The sequence below is a fragment of the Mustela nigripes genome, chromosome 15 (genome assembly GCF_022355385.1).
Source record: "Mustela nigripes isolate SB6536 chromosome 15, MUSNIG.SB6536, whole genome shotgun sequence".
NCBI lineage: Eukaryota > Metazoa > Chordata > Mammalia > Carnivora > Mustelidae > Mustela > Mustela nigripes.
In genome coordinates, this window is record NC_081571.1 from 42,964,581 (window position 1) to 42,985,829 (window position 21,249).

A 21,249-nucleotide genomic window follows, 5' to 3' on the forward strand; every position below is an offset into this window, starting at 1 on the left:
CCCGCCTGCCTCTCTGCCTACTTGTGATCTCTCTCTGTCAAATAAATAAATAAAATCTTTAAAAAAACCTTAATAGATGTATTTTTAAGCAGTTTAGGTTTACAGAAAAATAAATGTTAACTACAGAGAGTTCCCATATATATTAACCTTTTTCCTCCCTTCCTCCACTCAGTTTCTCCTAATATTAACATCTTGCATTAATGTAGTTCATTTGTTATAATTCCTGAATGTGTATGCATTATTATTAACTAAAGTACGCAGTTCACATTTGGTTTAACTCTATGTACTGTACATCCTGTTGCTATTGACAAATATATAACGACATTTATCTACCATTATTGTATATGGAGTCGTGTCACTGTCTTAAAAAGCCAACTACTCATGGGTACATATCTGAATTTGTTAACTCTCATCTCCACTACCCATTATTGCCTTTGAATAAGATCTCAGATAGATGAGATTCTTCACCCAGAGTCAAAAACGCTTTTGGATTTATGGGAATATGAGAAAGAAAACATGGAGTTCCAAGTTTTATCCATAGTTCATCCAGTCTCCAGTAAGTGAAATGTGCCTTATTTTTTAGTGATAAACAGGATCTATTATTCAAGCCAATATCCTGAACCCATTTTTTGTTTATTCATCCTGGGATTCATCTACCCAACTTCAAAACTGGCAGGAGCTCTCTAAATGACTCTGTGGCAGTTTTATTTTGGAATCATTACTCTTTTTCTGATGAAGCAGTCCTTTGTGTCATGAAATTGATTCCAGAAACCCAGCAGATCCCAGAGCTCCAGAGCAGAAGACAAAGTTTTGTTTAACAAATCATTGAATAGAACCATCAAAAATCCCTCTCATATACACGCTTTCACCATTCTCTGAGATGCCCAGAAATATATGTGTTGTTTTTTCAGAGCTTGCACCAACTCTTTGAAGATGTGCTCCAAATGGGAACCACATAGAACAGAAATAATGAAATTCTATGAGAAGGGTGATTGGCAAAAAAAAGTGTATATCCCCCCTCAAAAAACCATATAACTTTTAATTAAATGTTACTCAGAATTATTCTCAAAATTCCTACAGCTATCTCATCACTGTAGGCCTCCCTTCTCTCACTGGATCTTCTACAGATCAATCAACTCTGTCAAAATCTAATGTCAAAGATCGTCAAATTTTGCTATAAGCCCATTTATTTATAGCCAAATATTAAGGCAGTTAGAAAAAAAAACCTATTCAATTAAATGTTACTTGGTGTATAATGAGATATTCAATGTCAGCTTTCCTCTCTGCATTAGAGTGAGCAAGAAAGAATTGGGGGCAAGTAAGAGAAAGATTGATATTCAATTAATTAACATATAGTGTTTATTAGTTTCAGAGGTAAAGTTCAGTGTTCAATTGTATATAACACCAAGTGCTCATTATGTCACGTGCTTTCCTTAATGTCCAACGCCCAGTTACCCCAACCCCCCACCACTTTCCCTCCAGCAATCCTCAGTTTGTTTCCTATAGTTAAGAGTCTTGGGGAGCGTGGGTGGCTCAGATAGTTAAGCAGCCGCCTTTGGCTCAGATCATGATCCTGGGGTACTGGGATAGAGCCCCGCATTAGGCTTCCTGGTGGGAGCCTTTTTCTCCCCCATCCCTCTACTGCTCCTACTGCTTGTGCTCTCTCACTTTGTCAAATAAATAAATAGTCTTAAAAAAAAAAAGAGTCTTTTATGGTTTGTCTCCCTTTTTGAATTTCATCTTATTTTATTTTCCCCTCCATTTCCCTATGATCCTCTGTTGTTTCTTAAGTTCCACATATGAGTGAAATCGTATAATAATTGTCTTTTTCCGACTTATTTCATTTAGCATAATACCATGTACTTTCACCCACAAATCACTGCAAATAGCAATATTTCAAAATTTGGTGGCTGAGTAGTATTCCTGTGTGTGTGTGTGTGAGAGAGAGAGAGAGAAAGAGAGAGAGAGAGACATAGTCTTTATCCATTCATCTGTCGATAGACAGCTGGGCGCTTTCCTTAGTTTGGCTATTGCGGACATTGCTGCTATAAACATTGGGGTGCATGTGTCCCTTCGGATCACTTCATTTGCATCTGAGGTAAATATCTAGTAGTACAACTGAGTTGTAGTATAACTCTATTTTTAACTTTTTGAAGAACCTCCACACTGTTTTCCAGAGTGGCTGTACCAACTTGCATTCCCACCAGCACTTTAAGATGGTTTCTCTTTCTCCACATCCTTGTGAACACTTGTTCTTTCCTGACTTGTTAATTTTAGCCATTCTGACTGGTGTGAAGTGGTATCTCATTGTGCTTTTGATTTGCATTATTCTAATGCCCAGTGATGTTGAGCATTTTTTCATGTGTCTGTGGCCATTTATATGTCTTCTTTGGAGAAGATTTTATTTATGTATTTATTTGAGAGAGAGAGAGCAAGTGCACTGACCTGAGTAGGGGGAGGGGCAGAGAGAGGAGGAGAATCTCAAGTAGGCTTTCCCTTAAGTGCAGAGCTCCATGCAGGACAACCCAGAAATCATGACCTGAGATGAAACAATGAGTCAGATGCTTAACTGACTGTGTCATGTAAGGTGTCCCTGCAATGTTTTCTTTATACAAACAGAAGAGATTAAAGAAATATCTTGCTAAAGGCATTTATATTCTTGGTATTTTAGGACTGAAACATATTTTACCCATACAATTTATCCTTCTATGGTCTCCCTTCATTTTTAAGGATAAGTTTTAATGCCTCAGAATAACAAAGTCCAACATGTTCCAGTCCCAGAAAATCTTTCCAACCATAAATTTGTCTTAACTGAATTCTAGTTTTAACATTCAATATAATCCCACTTCCTTCAGAATTTTCTTCAGTCTAAGCACTCTCTGCTCTAGAAACTCTAAATTAATCATGGGCCTTTGATTATCCCATTTACTTTCCTATCTCTGTTAATGCTCTATCTTCTGTCTAGAAAGCCCTTTGTTACACTCTTTCTACTTTCTATTGAATAGATACTCATGCTTCAGAATGCATTTTAAATGTTACTTCCTCTATAAATTCCTCCTTAACTTTTCCTGGCAGAGTTAATCATTTCCTCTATTGTAGACTTAGAACACTTTGAAGACGCAGTATTTGCTTTAAATTACTGGTTTACCCATCCTCTTTACCCACTAGATGGAGATAATAGAGGTTACATCATAGGCATCCCTGTGCCTCAATTGTTAAAAAGAACAGATGTTCATTTGTTGAGTGTTGAACATTTGAGATTTTCAGCCACTTTGGAAAGTAGTTGTTTATATGAACAGTATCTCTAATGGAACTTTGACCCTGAAGTCTAATCCATATTCAGTATACTAGAGTAATTTTTTAACATATATTTATTAGGACTCTAAATGTATCATCTATTTAATGAAAACATGGATACAAAAAGAGAAAAATCAAAATAGATTAATTTTTTCACTCAAAATATTCAAATATAGATTTAAAAAGTTTTTTCTTTTCAAATTGAAAAAAGAAAGTAGATATTTTAACAAGGAATTTCGGGTAGTTTTCAGAATTGTGATCTTTGAAAAAAACAAAGACTTTATTAATTTGTTCAAGACTAACAAATTATAGTGATAAATAAATGAAAGAATAAAAACATAATTAATATTCAACATATGGTCACTGATATGGCTAATGTTATTAGAAACACTTCTTAGAGAAGCTATGGAACTTACTAGGATGGTAGATTGTTAATTAAATTTAGGCTTGGGGCGCCTGGGTGGCTCAGTGGGTTAAGCCGCTGCCTTCGGCTCAGGTCATGATCTCAGGGTCCTGGGATCGAGTCCCGCATCGGGCTCTCTGCTCAGCAGGGAGCCTGCTTCCCTCTCTCTCTCTCTCTCTGCCTACCTCTCTATCTACTTGTGATTTCTCTCTGTCAAATAAATAAATAAAATCTTTAAAAAAAAATTTAGGCTTTACCTATAAGGCTTAGAACTGAAACTAATAAAAATTTTAAATGATCGTTTTAGAAGTGACAATAAGATAGCATGTGAATACATTGGACAGCTAAAATACATCGGAAATCTGAGGTAGTTAAAAATCATGAGCACTCTCTGTTTTAACAATGCAATTTTGAAATTCTATTCCAGGTTAGCCCCAGGGAAACATATAAAATATCTATAAAATGATGGCAAATGTCAAAATCTCTAATACAACTAAATAGATAAATCTTCCCCAATTAGGTCAAAACAATATAAAGCAGGTTTCAGTCAACACATCTTTTTGTATGCCTAACATGTTTTGTAACACATGAAAGAAAAACTAGAAGATAAAGCATCAAGACAACTTGCCAGCTTAGAGATATATACACTCCATATCTCAAAAGACAGTGCCAGTGATGACTAAACTAAAATTTTGAAATAACAAGTTATTGAGAATTGTCATTGTGATAAATTATTTACAAAATTTGTCTTATTTATTTTCTTAGCCTGCTCAGGCTATCATAACAAAATACCACAGACTGAGTGGTTTAAAGAGCAGAAATTTATTTTCTTACAGTTCTGGAGCTTGGGAAAACCAAAATCAAGATGTCAGCAGAGTCTGTTCCTAGTAAGGGCCTCTCTGCTGGCTTACGTCTTCACATAGACTTTCCTCAGTATGTGTGTATGGAGAGAGACAGGGAGGAAGATCTATAGTGTCTGTTCTTATAAGAGCACTAATCCTATCAGTGCTCAGTCTTATGACCTCATCTAATTTCCTCCCAACTGCCCCATCCTACACACATACCATTAAACTGAGGGTCAGCATTTCACCATATAAATTTTGAGAAGACACAAACATCCAGTTTATAACATTTATTAAGTCCTCTTATCTATGGCCAAACTGCAAAAGCATTCATTTCATTTATTTAGAAATGCTGTTTATTTAAGAAAAAAACATTTAAAAAGATTGTGGTGATTGAGGACAAGATAGAACATAGAATATAGTCCAAAGATTTGCATGAAGTTGTGTGGTCTTTGTCCTCAGATCTTGAAAATGAGTGAGAGAGAGAGTGAGAGAGAAAAGATTATAGTGTCGGTAACAAAATGAACTTTAAATAAAGAGAAAATAGTTACTTTTCCCTGGGAAGATTCTGATTTTCATCATTGTTGTTAGGACACTTAAAAGGACACATAAAATATTTAAAAGACAATCAGGTTTCAGATTCATGAAGTTATTCAAATAAAGTCATACAAATAGGAAGAAAACTTGGGAATTTTTAGGCAGAAGTTTGAAGTTTAAAATCTATATTTATAACAACTGGGATATACAGTCTAAACGATGTCCTGCACCTTTCTATTTAAGATAGTATTAATTAAACATAACTTATAAAATAATTTAAAAACTAAATAGCCTATGACAAATGCCAATCACATAGTAATTGCTTTGGACTGAATGACTGTGTCCACTTTAAAATTCATATGTTAAAATCCTAACCTCCACTATGACAGTACCAGGAGGTGGGACTTTGGAGGGTGGTTAAATCATGAGGGTGGAGTCCTCATGAATGGACTTAGCACCTTAAAAAAGAAATCCCTGAGAGTTCTCTCACTCTTTCTGCCTAGTGAAGACAGTGAGAAGACAGCCATCCACAGGCCAGGAAGAGGGCTCTCACCAGACACCAAATCTGCTGGCATCTTGATCTTAGACTTCATAGTTTCTAGAACTATGAGAGATAAACGTTTGTTATTCAAGCCACCCAGTCTATGGTATTTTTGGTATAGGAGACTGAACTAAGACTGCAATTATAATAATAGTTCAATTTACTGTTTTCCTTTAGTTTTTGTAGAAACTTATTTCAAACATTTATAATTAAAATTATTGTTATAATTACTATTTAATTTTTATTTGGCTTAATGATCTCAGAAATCAGTGTTAATTAGGGTATCCAATAATATGCTTCAAAATACATTTTTTGAAAGATTTTATTTATTTATTTGACAGATAGAGATCACAAGTAGGCAGAGACAGAGAGAGAGGAGGAAGCAGGCTTCCTGCTGAGCAGAGAGCCTGATGCAGTGCTCGATCCCAGGACCCTGAGATCATGACCTGAACTGAAGGCACCCAGGCGCCCCCAAAATATATTTTTTTAAAAATTAAAATAACACTGTCAAATTATTATGCAGAAATAAGATTAAATCCTCAAAGACACTACTATTCAGTGATTTATTATCATTTTTCATGTTGTTGCTTCAATTTGTTCAAATTATTTAGGTACAGTTGAACCAGAGGAAGCTGATTTATGCCATTTGAACCTGCTCAGTAATGATTTAATTGGAGAATTTTAGACTATTTACTTGGAATCTAGACAATATCTGTTGTCCTCGTGCAAGGAAAATGTTAATGGGGGAATAGTGGTCTTGTGGCATCATAAAAGCAGAAAAAGATAAGCTCAGTTCACTTCTGTGTTCCAATTGTAGACCTGAATGGATCCCTGAGGATGCCCCACACAAATCCCAACTGTATGCATTATGATAAAAACACCAGAAGTAAAGCTGTTTCTCCCAGACACATCATGTTACATAGAAATAATGGCTTTTCATCTTTATCTATTGGTTTAATTTCTCTTATGAAGTTGACCCAAGTGTCTAACCATTTCATATTTTAAAGATAACGTTTATTAACTCAACTATCCTATCTTCTTCCTTTTTTTTTTTTTTTTTTGAGATTTTATTTATTTGACAGAGAGGCAGGCGGTTGGGGTGCGGAGCAGGCTCCCTGGTGAGAAGCAAGCCCGATGCCGATGCCGGGGCTTGATCCCAGGACTCTGAGATCATGACCTGAGCCGAAGGCAGAAACTTAACCCACTGATCCACCCAGGTGCTCCCCAACTATCCTATCTTCTAAAGAAAAAGTTTAACAAGCAAGAATACACACACGTGTGTACATATATATATACATACTAGACATCCCAACATAAACAACCATAATACTGTAAAAAAGACAGAAGGCAGGTTTTTTTTTTTGTTTTTTTTTTTTTTTTAGCTTTGGATAACAGCTTTCAAAATTTCTAGTCCTTAGAGAATAAAAATTCACGGATCAAAGCTTATGATCATATCAGCTCTCCCTGTGGACCACTGCACCATGAGCTTGCATCTAATCAGAATATGATGGTAGCACTGAGTTGAAGAAGTAGTTATTAGTGAGTGGGGCAGTGATTGGACTTAATGAGGTAAGTCACCAGAGAGAAGTCAACTGCCTACAAGTGTGAGAAGCAATTTGGGTCTGAACTCTCTATGTTACCTTAACTAAGACTGGGCTTTAATATACAGAGGAGGTCTACAAAATGTTTATCAGATAGCATCTGTTACATATTTAGAGCAGAACAGATAATTGAGGTTAAACAGTGTCAGGAACCACTTAAGGCCTGTTTCAACCCAAGTGTGAAAATTTGTTAAAATCTTTTTGTCACTGAGATTAAAATTATAGCTCTATTTGCTCCTGACCTACCATAGCAAAGCCTATATCAAATCCCTGCAAAAAATTGATGGGCACACAATTAGAAAGTTGAAAGTCTCACACAGTTACAGGAACTTTGTTAATATAAAGCATTTAGACATCTCTGCCTTAGGAAAATATAAAACCAAGCCTATACAAGTTCAAGGTGATCAGAAATAGTAATGTCCCAACTAAAATAAAATCAATGATCTCCAGAAGAAGATAACATAGCACATAGTCTCTACAATTTATCCTCCACAATGTCCAATATATACAAGCAATAATCCCACTCATGTAAATAAGTAGGAATATGTGAATCGGAATCAAGAAAAAAAAAGCAGTCAATAAAAATCTGTTGCCACGATGGCTGAGAAAGTTGCCTTTAAAAGACAAAAAGGTTAAAAGTTGCTATAAATATATTCTTTTTTTTATTTTAAAGATTTTATTTATTTATTTGTCAAAGAGACAGAGAACACAAGCAGGGAGTGTGGCAGACAGAGGGAAAAGCAGGCTTCCTGCTGAGCAAGAACCTGGAGGCAGGACTTGATGGGATCAGGATCTGAGCCAAAGGCAGACACTGGCAGATGCCACTCAGGTATCCCTATAAATATATTCAAAGAGAGGCACCTGGGTGGCTCAGTTTGTTAAGCATCTGCCCTCAGCTCAGATTGTGATTCCAAGGTCCTGGGATGGTGTCCAGGGCTGGACTCCCTACTCCACAGTAGCCTGCTTCTTCCTCTGCCTCTCTCTCTCTGTCTCTCATGAATAAATAAATAAAATCTCTATACACACACACACACACACAGAATTAAAATAAATGTTTTCTTGAATGAATATATAAAATCTTAGCAGAAAAATGGTAAGAGTTTATGATGGAAAAGTAAGTAACCTTAAAAAGTGAATCAATAGGGGCGCCTGGGTGGCTCAGTGGGTTAAGCCGCTGCCTTCGGCTCAGGTCATGATCTCAGGGTCCTGGGATCGAGTCCCGCATCGGGCTCTCTGCTCAGCAGGGAGCCTGCTTCCTTCTCTCTCTCTCTGCCTGCCTCTCAGTGTACTTGTAATTTCTCTCTGTCAAATAAATAAATAAAATCTTAAAAAAAAAAAAAGTGAATCAATAGATATTATCCCATCTGCAGAGCTGAAGTAAAAAATATATTAAAAAAGTTTGGAGAAAAATAAACAGAGGTTTATGAAGCTTCGAGCAGTATTAAACTGTCTATTGTACATGTAATAAGAAGGAGAAGAGAGAGAAGATGGAAATACAAATAATAAACAAATAAATAAATTTCAAATGTGATTAAAACATCCAATTATAATTTTCTAATTATAATTAACTATAAAATATTATGTAATAATTAATATTATATAATATATCATTAATAATATAATATATAATATTATATATTAATAGTATATTAATATTATATTAATTGTAATATCTACTAAACTCAATTAGGTCTCAGAAACAAAGTAATTTGGCACATCATGATCAAATAGGCAAATATCCGGAGAAAACTTCAAAATGTATATAGAAAAATGGCATATTACATATTGTATAACAAAGATAAGGATGGTAGAAAAAATTATCAGAAGTAACTGAGAACGGAAGATAGTGAAGAAATTAATGACATGACAGCTTTAAAGAGCTAACCACAATAACAAGAAAGTTGCCTTTCTTCCAATAATTCAATACACAGAAAGAATATCCTTTAAAATTTAAGATTAAAATAAATACATTTTCAGGTAACTGAAAGCTTAGAGAATCTGACACCAGATCTGAGCTATAAGAAATGATAATGGGGCGCCTGGGTGGATTAAGGCCTCTGCCTTCAACTCAGGTCATGATCCCAGGGTCCTGTTATCGAGCCCTGCATTGGGCTCTCTGCTCAGCGGGGAGTCTGCTTCCACCTCTCTCTGCCTGCCTCTCTGCCTACTTGTGATCTCTGCCTAATAAATAAATAAATAAAAATCTAAAAAAAATGATAATATATATTTTTTTAAGTTGAAGAACTATATAGAAACTTGAATCTATGGAAGGAAAAAGCATGAACACTGAAAATGATAAATAGGTGAGTAAGTAATATACTCATCTAGTCTTCATATACATTTGAGGAAGAGTAATTTGAGGGATATAGGTAAAAAAAGAATGGCATGGGTTTTATGTTCTATAAAGTTATCGAGGAATGCCAATGCCTCACTAATAAGAGACATTTCATCATAGTTCTAAAGAAACTGAAGGAGTCAGCCATGAAGATGTCTAAGAAAAGAGCCTTTTAGACAAAAATAAACAAAAAAGACCCTAAAATGAAACTATGCTTGGGGTATTCAAGGGTTGAGAAGGAATTCTGTGTATCTGGTATGGACAGAGGGAGAATGGAGTAAATAGTAGAAAATATGGACCAGATCAATTTCCAGGACATGATGAGTATTTGGCTTTGCTCTAAATGTGACAGGAAGCTACTGCAAGGTCTTGAATGAAATGTCATAGTATATCTTTAATTTTAAAAGGGCCATTCAGGTTTCTGCAATTAGTAGACATGTAGAATGCTAGAGTGGATGCAAAACAATCAAAATCTGAATATATTTTGGGGAGGAGCCAACAGGATTCATGGATGAATTTAATACAGAGAGTGAAAGAAAAAACAAAGAAGATTTGCTAATTTCTGGGCAGTTGATGTGATGAAGACTTTCGGTTAGCACTCATCAAAAAAGAGATGGCGTACTGAAATCGGGTGATCTGAAAAGAATTTAATAAAGGGAAGAAACTATTTACAAAGGTTAGGTCTGGGAAAATCAAGAAGTGTTTCTACAGTACTCTGGGGGCTAATAACTAATGAGTGGTTGCCATGATAATCCCTAAGTCTAAGGGAAGCAGCAGTTACCACAAACCATAAAGACTACTTCCCGAAATAGGATTGCCCTAAGAAAGTTGTGTTGTTCAGCAAAGCGTTGCAGACAACACATGGTGATCTTAGTGAAAGGGATCCAGGGCCATAAATATGCCAATATTACTCTTTTCTTGCTCTCTGCACTTCATTCTGGGGTCTCTCATTATAAAATCCAGATGGAAGTAAGAAGGCAAGAGGGATTCTTCATTCAGTTCATATGGTTTAAGTCTGCTATGGTAGAAAGCAAAGTGGAAAAATTTGAACAATGGATGCAAGGCAGTAATTTGAAGATATATAACATAGGTAGAATGCCAAGAATCAATTATTAGACAGCAAAGAAGCGTTCAGTAGTCAGTTTAAGGGAAAGATTAGCATAAGGAATATAAATTAAAGACTGCCAGCAAAACACAATGTATAAAACCATGTGGTTGGATGTGTAGTTTCTAATAAAACACATGTCAAAAGTCTCAGACTAGGACTATCTAAAATTAGGTGAAGAAATTAAAGAAATCAACAAATCAGGCTGAAAGGATTATTTGATAAGGTAGTAGGAGAACCATGAAAGATTTCTGGCTTATAGCCAAGTGAAGATTGACTCAAGAAGTAGGGAGCTGATGGGATGCAAGGGTGGCTCAGTCAGCTGAGTAACCCACTCTTGATTTTAGTTCACGTCTGATCTCAGGGTTCCAAGATCAAGTCCCGTTTTGGGCTCCACAGTCAATGCACAGTCTGCTTAAGGCTCTCGCCCATCCTTAAATCCACCTTACATTCTCTTTCAAAAAAAGATGAAATATAAAAAAAAAAAAAAAAGATGAAATAGGGAGGTAATTTAAAAAGTGTCAAATAATGCTTATATGTTTAGTAGGATAAGACCTAAGGAATGGTTATGGTTTTCGGTGTTATGAACATGATTTTAATGAACAGCATCCAGGCCGGGACCTCACAAAACACCCAAATATTTGCCAGTTCCAGGAGACTTGGACTTCCTTTGGCTTTGGTGCTCACTCCACTTTGAGGACCATTAAACTGGCTTGACAATCTCAAATTGTCATTAAGTAAATTAGACATCTTAAAGTAAAACTTCCCAAAGGTTCTCTAGCACCAACTTGAATTTAGAAAAAGGTCTTTAAATCTCTATAATGATTATTGTAAGGCCAATTGAATATATACACTGTAATTTGTTAGATTGGCTTAATCTACACGTTTATTCTCTTGTTAATGAGTGTTAACCTTGTGGAAAGTACTGAACCATGCTTGGTGATGACATATTACGCTATCAGTCCTCTCGTTGCAGTAGGCTTCTGCATACAGGGCATGTAAATAGATGGTAGGACAAATCTCAACGCATAGTTTTCTGTTCAGCAACCAACTTACTTCCCTGAAAAATCGTATCTTTGTTACCTTAAAAATAAAGAAGAGTAGAAACAAAATTTGCTTTCTAGCAGGGCCCCAATTTTTTTTTTTTTAATAACATATAATGTATTATTTGTTTCAGGGGTAGAGGTCTGTGAATCATCAGTCTTACACAATTCACAGTATTCACCATAGCACATACCCTCCCCAGTGTCCATAGGGGACATATGGGGACTATGGGTGGCTGGCAAGGCCTAAATCTAAGAAGTATAAAGGATACCATTTTGACCACCCTATTGTAGACTCTGTTCTGGATATAATTTTGTGTTTCATGGTGTATAAAGGTCAGTTACCAAAATTATAGATGACTTTGAACTATGATTATTTATAACAAGAGCTCCCATGAGTTTTTCAGTTCCTCAGTTATTTTATATTTGTGAACAACTACCACACATTTAGTTTACTATACGATACTGAAAATCATTTCAGGGACACTTACATTGGTGCCTTTTCTTCCCACAAAGTCTATAGAGATTTGAAATCTTTATTAAAGTTTCAAGTCACTTCCTCAAAATCTGTATATGTTTAGCAAAGAAATGCAGTGTCCCTCCTGATATTGGATATTTGGTTTTAGGCCCTCACGAGAAACTAAACTGCTAAAATTTGATTTCTTAGTCACAATTCTCAGTAACAATTTTCCTTGTAAATGCTATAACTGGAAATCCCCGTAACATTTAGTGTTACCTTTTCAAAAAACTTGAATCATTGCTCTTGAATAACTCCAGGAGAAGAATATTACTTCTTTTTGCCTTTCTCATGCATCTAATTGCTTTCTTATTGATTCATATTGGAATTTCTTTCCACTGTATTATGGATTCCATTGGGAAAAGAGCAAGGCAAACTTGTATGTTTGTTAACATTCATCAAAGGGCACAATTCAGCGTCTACCACAAAGTACGAATCATTAAAAATAAGATAAATGTATAAATTAAGGCAATCTAGAGAATGGGTATTTATTTATTCATTACATGAAGCTATGTGGTTCCTTTTCATGGGTGTTCACATGTTATTAAACACATATCTGTTTCTTCTTTTCTTGACTATATGATAGTTGAATACCTAGAGATCAAAATAATGTTTTATACAATTTTGAATCCCTGGATCTTGTCAGAACATCTGGTACAGAGTAGACACACACTATGTACTGGTTGAACCCAAGTGATTTGCCATAAAATTAGACTGAGATTCTAACTGATTGCCATATCCTCCTGTAAGTCAGATAAAGCAATAGGAGAAATATTTTTTATATCTCTCATACATATATGTATATATTTGTATTTATATATGTATATTTAAATTGTTAATATATGTATATATTCAAAATGCTAATATAGTACTTAAAAGTTTCTATTCTCTTAAGTGGAAAAAATTTGAAGAAATCACCCATATTTATTACAGTAAGGATTACAGGATTACAGATATCTTAAATAACTAATATTTTAGAGAATATGACAAAAATCTAAAGGTCTTCTCCCTTGAATCATCCAGTTGTATTCATGCAAAGTTTGATTCCAAAGGGTTCATAAACCCTAACTTCCAGTATCTTTTTTTTTTTTTTTAATTTTTGGGGAAGTGGACGAATCTTTTTTTTTTTTTTTTAAAGATTTTATTTATTTATTTGACAGAGAAAAATTACAAGTACACTGAGAGGCAGGCAGAGAGAGAGAGAGAGAGAAGGAAGCAGGATCCCTGCTGAGCAGAGAGCCCGATGCGGGACTCGATCCCAGGACCCTGAGATATAAGGGTCATAGATAAAAACACAGATTTATAGTAATCCCTATGAAAAAGTCCCAATACATCACTTCAATCTATGACTGAGGAAACCATGTTTCAGTGATACATCCCTAAAAATCTCAAAGCATAATAACAATAATGTTGGTAAAAATAATAATACAATAATACGTGTAGTGTCACGCAAAGGAAACAATAATGAATTTGGAATTAGGTATCTTACATTTAATTGTATAACACTGTTAAAAAATTTTATTCTTCTTTGACTCAGAACAACAGCCCACATATTGGACATTGTGGAGAAACTATTGTAGGCACTCAGTAAATATGTGTAATCTGACTAGTAATTATTTTCCCATCTTCTGTCTGTAATGGTTAAGCTGATAAACCCGAGTTATAATAATTTGTTTCCTAATAACATTTTCTGTTAGTTCAATACGTGAATTTTAATTTTAAATTCATTTTAAATCTTGTTTGTTTTTAACCTGAGTTTTGATTGGTGCTGATAACAAATTATATAACAAATTATATAGGAAATAATTCTATATAACTTTATATTCTAAACTCCTCCATTTTCTATTCTTGAAGCTGACCTTACAAAAAATATCAGGGTAGTGCAATTTGAGGCACATGGAACTTGTTTTACTATTTAATTCATTGACACTTGGTATCATTTTATTTTTTTCTTCTATCCTGTTAGTAGCTAAAGATCTTCAAGATGTATGAATTCAGATATATTCTCAATTTTTAATTTTTTCTTCTTTGTTCACAACTGAACACTTAAGGAATATTAAAAGCTCAAGATACATCAATATGACCTTACATTTCTTTAATAAAATAATAAAGTAACTTCACATTTCTAAAAAACAATAAATGAATAGCCTTATTTTTTAATGCAAGCCAATGATGCTTAAAATAAAGTTTAGGCAGCAGGCAAATATATATCTTAATGGTCAAATTTTACATGTATTATAGTTTTCTAATTGTTTCATCTCAATGATATATGTTGACATGTTTATCCAGTGAAATTCTAATTGAAAATGATTATGACTCAATTGTAGCTGCACAAATTTTTAAAATATAATTTTAAGTTGTAAAATATCAGTGAAATTTATAGTAAAATCCAGTTTATATCAAATTCAAAATTATACTATATATATTGAGATTATAAGGAAAAAAGAAAGCATAAAATATTCAGAATATTTGTATTAAGATTGTGAACAATATCAGTAATACTTTCAAATTGGCTTGCATGAGAACACAGACATTTATTGTATTATTCTTTATATTCCATACATGCCTTAAGTATATTCTTCAGTATGCATGAAATGTATCTTTAAAACATGTAAAAGGCTGAGTTCTAAATTGAAGAAAAATACATCACACTTGCAAAACTCTTTCTATATGCAAAGCAATATATTTGGAAATTAGTCATACTTTTTTCTTTTTTTAACAAACATTTAAAGTATTTATATATTGTTGGAATTAAGACTAACACTTTGGGGACGCCTGGGTGGCTCAGTTGGTTAAGCAGCTGCCTTCGGCTCAGGTCATGATCCCAGCGTCCTGGGATCGAGTCCCACATCGGGCTCCTTGCTCAGCAGGGAGCCTGCTTCTCCCTCTGCCTCTGCCTGCCATTCTGTCTGCCTGTGCTCGCTCTCTCCCCCTCTCTCCCTCTGATAAATAAATAAAATTTTTAAAACAAACAAACAAACAAACAATAACACTTTGGTGAAGTTCCAAAAATATTTTGTGGATAGCTGCTTTTTTTTTTTTTTTAAGATTTTATTTATTTATTTGACAGAGAGAGATCACAAATAGGTAGAGAGGCAGGCAGAGAGAGAGAGGAGGAAGCAGGCTCCTTGCTGAGCAGAGAGCCTGACACGGGACTTGATCCCAGGACCCTGAGATCATGACCTGAGCTGAAGGCAGAGGCTTAACCCACTGAGCCACCCAGGTGCCCTGGATAGCTGCTTTTAACCACTCAACTAATTGTCTCCTCAAAATTCCTGACATTTCTAATTCATATCTTTGGCCAAGAAACTTCCCCTATTCAGGAAATGGATATTCTCTCAGTATTATTATCTTAGTTAATTGTCCACTGACATATTATTATAATTAAAAATGCATTTTAATGGTTCACTTATATAAACAGACAGTTTTGTAAAACACTGTTGTTGAATTCCAGAGAAGGGGGCTTTTTATTTTTAAATGTTATTTGTATAGATTTTTTTTATTATTTTAAAGTCTTTAAAGGAGTTTGAAGAGTATTTAGAACAATATTAATTTTAAAATTTCTACAATTACCACTTAAGCCCCCATGTTGCATCACCACTTCCTCATAAAAAAAAAAAAAATTCTACAATTAAAAATAGATCCTTTTCATTTATGTGATCACAGATGGCCAAGCAATTTTTGACCAGAATAAAACGGGAGAAAATCTTAACATTTAGAAAGGGGTGCTTTGTTTTCTTTTCCCTTTAAAATATTATATTGTAGAGAGATTTTCTATTTTAATTTAAAATATTGTTTGAGAGAACTAGTAATGTCTCACAAAATATGGTTTTGTTTGAAGAGTACTTAGATCTCTGTTAACTTTAAATTTACTGCAACTTAAAAATCCTTTTTATCTATGCAAGCACACAGCTGGCAAATCTAGGTAAATGACAAGATTGTGCACAATATTTAACAATACACCATACTGCAAACAAGAAAAAAACAAAACAAAACAGGTTTTCATTCATGTAATCATTAATATCTGATAAAAAAATTAAAAGTCTTTCAACATTTTGACAATCTATATGCATGTCATTCAAGAAGATATGGCAGGTAGATTTAAAAATTAATCTCTCAAAAGGCAAAATATTCAATATAAAAGCCTTAAAGTGGCTTAAAATGAACCAGTTATGTTTGTCATTCTTATAATTCTTACATGGCTGCATAGTTTCCACATTAGTGCTTAAATCAAAACTTTTAGCATTGTTCTTTAAAGCCACTAAAACTCTTTCTTTCTTTCTTTCTTTGTTTAAAATTTTTATTTATTTACTGATAGAGAGGGAGAGAGCACACAAGAAGGGGAAACAGCAGGCAGAGAGTAGAAGCAGGCTCCAGAGAGCCTGATGTGGGACTTTATTCCAGGACCCTGCTGAACCATCCAGGCATCCCACTTAAAGCCTTTTCTTATTGCACAAGACTAGTTCTTGGTGTACTTATGGACTCAAAGCATTCTGATTCATGCTTATTCTACTTCCCTTTCTTTTGCCTCATTATTTTTCAGATGTGCTACATCCACCTCATAATTTTCTGATGCCTTAATTCTCCTCAACTCCTTCTCTCCTTTTTTTCTAGTCTTCTCTAGGGAAATTCTTCTGCATTTTTTAAAAATCATTTTTTCTCTCATTTTACCTCAGTATGTTCTTTATTAAATAATTCTTTTTCATGAATTTTATTCTTTTTCTTTGTTTACTCTTTCAGTATAGACAAAAGCACACTTAAGACTCTTCATGTCACTAGTATCTTGACATTTTGTGTGCAAAGTGCCATCTCTGCAACATTTTTCATGCCTTCCTGAGACCATTACAAGCTACTTTTGTCCTTAATCTTGTGCTAAAATTGCTTTCTCAAGAGTATTAGCTTCTGCTAAAGCATATGAAATAAAGAATAAAAAAAGTGAGCATACATGAATGCCGAAATAAAGAATAAAAAAAAGTTAGCATACATGAATGCTAAAATGGAGACCCAAGGAAATAAAAATGTCTATTTATTGTAACAAATATATTAACAAAACATGCACTCAGAACTTAACACCTATGATTTCTCATTGAGTAAATTTATACAAATTATAAAACTAACCTGCACCATAGTTTCCTTTTCTAAAAAGAATAAATTAGTATTAGCTTTGCTTCATTGTTGTCAGTTACATAAAATAATGTGTTAAGATTTCATGGAAGTGGGGCATCTAGGTGGCTCAGTGGGTTAAGCCTCTACCTTCGGCTGCCTTCGGCTGCCTTCGGCTCAGGTCATGGTCTCAGGGTCCTGGGATAGAGCCTCGAGTCAGGCTCTGCTTAGCAGGGAGCCTGCTTCTCCTTGCCTCTCTGTCTACTTGTGATCTCTCTCTCTGTCAAATAAATAAATAAAATCTTTAAAAGAAAAAAAGATTTTATGCAAGTGACAGCCAAATAACAAACACAAGCCAAATATGGGTGTGTGTGTGTGTCTGTGTGAGCTCCGGGTGTTTAAAAAAATCTTTCAGTGTTACTTAACCAAAAAAATTTTGATATTACCTAACTAAAGAGGGAATAAATTTAAGTTGAAATAATGTTCAGTGTGTGTCAAATGAATAATAAGCATATACTTTTCTCTTAATACTGATATGAAGTCCATATTTTTAGTTACAGACAAAAGTTATGACTCATCATTGGCAGGGAACTGTAATATCTATTTATATGACAATCTAATAAACAAATCCTATCACATTTTGAGATTCCAAGAATGGTGAATTCTGTAGAGTTTAAATATAGCTAATCTTCTTTTAAAATTGAGTCATGCTATTATATTTTATTGATATATGTGACTATCAATGAAAGCAGCTCCTGTCAAAAAAGAAAACTTTAAATCATAAGTGATCATTTGTATTTAATGAGTAAATAGGTGTTGGTTAATTTCTTAATTTTTAAAAACATAAATAATATGTTTTCACTTTTTTATCACTAAGGAATATATATCAACATGACCAGAATTTTCCCTTCATATAAGATCATAGAAGGAAAAATACTTTTCTATACTGGTCAGTGTACTGATAATTACAGCCAAACATTGCCAAGGTCACAAAATGACATTTCTAACACAGGACTTAGAATATAGTCTCAAGGAGTCCATCTTAATTAATCAAAGTATCATATTTTCCACGTTCTTATTATATGTATATACATGTTCAATTCCATAAATATATCATAATTAAGTAATCTAATTTCTAATATGGCAGCACAAAGGGAGAATGTATATATCAAATTATATGAATTCATATGAATAATTTATTTAATCTGAGACTGTCATAGGGTAGAATGATTCATGCACCATGCCTCTTATCACTCATTTTGAAGAATTAATTATAATAATAGAAACAAAGAAATTAGGAGTTGACAAGAATATCTACGGATTCTTTAATATTTTGGGGGTTATGAAACTGTCCCTCATAGAAACTATCAATAATTTTTGAATAAAAGTACAGATATTTGCAAGGAAAAACAACTTTCTACAAGTCCTAGAACTGCATTAGCAAAAGTAAAAAGGAACACCTACACAAACACATACAGACATACCCAAAATCTCAATATGATCAGTCTTGAAGATTCCCAGAGCCAAAAACAACTTGCCTATATTTCTGATCATATCAACGTAAACACTCAACTTCCTGTTCATGAGAGTCCATCCATCTTCATATTCTTTTCATAAATCCTTTATTCTCCTTCGTTGTCCAGAAATGTCCAAATATCCAAACCCTCAAAACAAGATATAAACAAAACATGATCACTGTCCCTAAGCAGTCAGCAACAATCCTGTTGTTATTGTTTGCATAATATAACATTAATATTCTGAGTAAATCTGGGCAATAGCTGTCTTTCAAAAGTCTTTGAAGATTGACTTATTAATTTGTTAATTGATTAACCTCATTGGCAGACCATCCAAGTAAACTCATTCTGAGAATTTTGCTTTACTAGGGCACCTGGGTGGCTAAGGGGGTTAAAGCCTCTGCCTTTGGCTCAAGTCATGATCCTATGGTCGTGGGATCAAGCCCTGCATCAGGCTTTCTGCTTAACAGGGAGCCTGCTTCCCCTCCTCTCTCTTTCCCTGCCTGCCTCTCTGCCTATTTGTGATCTCTGTCTATCAAATAAATAAATACAATCTTAAAAAAAATTGTTTTACTAAAATTATATGCTATTAAGCCAAAGGTTAACTTTTATAATTGTTTTCATTGAGGAAATCTGATTTTCCAGGACCCCCCAGGGGCCTTGCTTGCTTTGCTACAATAGGTTTTTCATTTCTAAGGTCTTCATTTTGATGACCCAATACTCCTCAATAAGCAGAAAAATATAATCTTATCTTTGGGGAAGATTTTATACATAAGGGTGGAGGCTCTTATTTCAAGTAGATACAATATAAGAGAAGTTACATTTATTTCAATTACAAATATGAATTTCATTTCGTACTATAGCAGAAACCAATCAATCTTCATGGGAAACAAAGAGTGTGAAGCGTATATGATGGAAGCAGCATTTAAATGTGAAACAGTTTTATAGAAACACTTATTATAAGGGCTCTGCAAGACTGATTAACTAGAAGTGTTTTATGTTAATGTGTAGTTTTTACATGGGCTACAATCTAAGTATTATATGTGTTTAAAAAAGCAAATTTGACAGAGACATAAGAAAAGATATTATAGAATGCATGTTTCTTTGCAATAGAATCTAATGTGGGATATCAGAAATTACAGTTTATTATTCCCAAGAAGAATGTAAATTTCAAAAGAAAAAAAAATCTTTCCGAAGTAGAGTGGAAAAATTGATTTTTCTCTCTAAAAAATACAGACAGTCTCTAACTTACAATGGTTTGACTTACAATTTTTCAACTTTTACAATGACACAAAAACAATATGCATTCAATAGAAACTGTACACTGAATTCTGAATTTTTGATCTCTTCCTGGGCTAGTGATACATGGTACCATATTCTCCCATGATGTGGGGCAATGGCAGTGAGCCACAGCTGTCAGACACATTATTGTGAAGATAAACAACCGATACACTTACAACCCTTCTGCACCCATACAACCATTCTATTTTTCACTTTCAGTGTGATATTCAATCAATTACATGAGATAGTCAGACCTTTATTATAAAAAGCTTTGGTGTTAGAAGATTTTGCCCAATTGTAGGCTAATGAAAGTGTTCTGCACACATTTAAGGTAGGCTAAATTATAAACTTTCATAGGTTAGGTGTATTAAATGCATTTCAACCTACGATATTTTAACTTATGATGAATTTAGCAGAACATAACCCCATCATAAGTCAAAACAGATTCTGGTTTAACTCTCCAATTTCTTAATTAAATCAACTCTAATGTTAAAATTGAATTCTTAGGGAGAATATGTGTTATTAACATGAAATGAATAAAAAAATCCTAATTTTTATGTCTTCCACATCCGGTCAGGATTGCACAGGAAAGCAATATACCTTCCTGACAAAAGGATACAAAAAAATTTCTTATAATCACTCAAAAGGGACTTCCAACAAAGATAATGAAGCAATAACTAAAATACAGATGTCCTTCCTAGAAATTTACTAAAATGAGAACTTTGTCAATAAAAGCCCAAAATAGGGAAAACAAATACATGTTAAAACTGAAATGTACTTTAAAAATATTTCCCCAGGACATGGTAAAAGGGAAACTGAATTAAAGATAGATATTTTCAAAATAGAAGTTCAATGTCTTAAAAGGTAAGTAACAAAAGTATTGTCAGAAGACCACACACCATCTTAATTGGGATGATAGATAAATAGTAACCATTTTTTTAAATCTCTGTATGATTCACTTCAGGTTTTTTGTGTTTTTTTTTTCATTTATATCTAATTTCTAACTTATATCTAGATCTCATGCTGACCAAAATGATAAACAGAATCTTTTAAGACATTCAAAAAGTAGAAAGCATTAAACCTATCTAAAAGGATATATAAACCAATTTAAGCAAACAGAAATGAGAATT